This window comes from Cynara cardunculus, unplaced genomic scaffold, assembly GCF_001531365.2.
Source record: "Cynara cardunculus var. scolymus isolate 2C unplaced genomic scaffold, CcrdV1 Un_Scaffold_3732, whole genome shotgun sequence".
Taxonomy (NCBI): Eukaryota; Viridiplantae; Streptophyta; class Magnoliopsida; order Asterales; family Asteraceae; genus Cynara; species Cynara cardunculus.
This window is the reverse complement of record NW_020201594.1, coordinates 32,633-34,590: the sequence shown is the minus strand read 5'-3', so window position 1 is coordinate 34,590 and position 1,958 is coordinate 32,633.

Below are 1,958 nucleotides of genomic sequence, written 5' to 3'. Positions count from 1 at the left end.
ATAACGCTGTGGTGAAGGTTTGTAACTCCCCCTTCGTCACATAGGTATCCTGGGAACCTAGATCACCAACACATGGTGACCTAGTAGCCTCGGAGTGTGAGGCGCCCTCAGCGATTGGTTTTGCGATGTCAGCTCAGGGACTTCCACCGGATCCTCGAACATCTCCAATTGGAGAACCTACCAGTGTTCTGTTGATATCGTGCCCAGTAGGTTTAGAGCCTAACTCGGCAGAGGGATCGAGTGGAGACTTTGGGCGTTCTAGATCTGCAGCCTCTGTGACTCTCTCACATGCCTCTGAAGCATGACTTGGTTGTTCACTCTTGTGAGGGGAGGCAACGGATGTCTCTTTGGGTTGTAACGAGTCCGTGGGCGAATGGACTCTTATTTTAAAACCAACATCCTTTTGAGAGGATGTTGGAGTATGTTGTGGTTCCCGGGCAGTGCATTCGACAAAGGACGAAAGAACGTCCTCTGCGAGGTTGGTTTGGGTTGGGTTCAGCGTGTGCATGCCTTGTTCAATAGGGTTCCCTCTAGAACAGGGTCCCTAGAAACATGGGTAGCACTAGGAGGGGGGCTAGGATGTGTGCCTTCGGCATCTTTTACTCCCTCTTCTATCTCCAACTCTTCTTCTTCGTCGTCTAATACGACCTCTGTCCCCAAATCAGCTACTTCCGTAGGCGCTTTAAACTCTTGTTGAATTTGGAAGATTACTTCCTGTATCTGCTATGTTGGGGACTCTTCGTGAACCACCTTGGGCAACTTTCTGCGCTTTGGAGCAACCTCTGCAGGGCTTTCTGGAATTACAGCCTCTGTGACCACAACCTCTGTGGGTTGGGCCTTCTTTAATTTCTTCTTCTTTGGTGTTTGCAGAGGACTGCTTGGACCCTCTTCTTCTGCGGGTCTCTTCTTCCCTTTATTTTTCTCAAAAGAGTCGACACCCTTCTGAGTCTTCTTCGTCTTCTTTGGTAGGGGACTGGCTACTCTAGGTCTGTCCTCACTCACCTCCCTAGCCTCTGCTGGCTCCTCCATTCTTCCCTCTACTCTCATTTTTTGCACTTTCTCACCTAGGGGGATACCTATGTGTGGAGGGGTTTCAGGGACCGGCTCTGGTCTCCTGTATCCACGTCTGTACTCTTTCCTATCTCCGTGGCTAAGGTATTTGAGYATGGTTTTCGATAGAGGTCTGGGGCTTCTGTACCCTAGCTCATGCTATGTGGGGTGGAACTCCTTCATTGGATACAGTCTGGCATTAGGCTCGACAGAGGGCAACTTCTCTGCAATCATTTCACCAAAGACCAGACCAAAGAACCTCTGTAGAATGAGGTTTGGATGGTTGAGGTCCTCTTTGGCCTTCTTCTGCGCCTTCACTTTTGACTTCTCACCCCTTTGTGTCGCGCACTTCTTCTTGATTAATCCCACCATGCCGTCGAATATGAGCTGTGCGTAATCGAGGGGCGGGTTGAAATATATTCCATATACAATGGAAAGCATTGTGTGAGAGGCTTGGTCATGGCGGCCGACTTTCCCTGTTAGGTAGCAATTCACGATCGAGAACAAAGTGTTCCAAATTGGGGGAAGGCCTTTTCGTTTGAATTCAGTCCTTTTAAGAATTTTAGTCTTGGCAGAGTAGGAGTGAAATTCAAGAAATTGAATTAGTTCAGCGTCTGTTGGTGTTGGGGCGAAGGTATCCAAATTGAGAGTTGCCAAGGAAGGTAGGCGGAGGGTTGTTCGCAGGGTATTAACGTTTAGTTCCATAGGTACTAGGGATTTGTTGATTGGGTTAGAAGCATAACCAACGATGCTTAATCCAGAGTTGTCCAAGGTAGTGATATAAGAACTTAGCAAGAATTGGGTTATATAAGATTCAGGGGTAGGTTTAGTGGCTGAAAGAGCAAAGTATAATGGATGGTTACGAAGAATTTCAATGAGGGGATAGGTGAATTCAGGGAAACCAGATG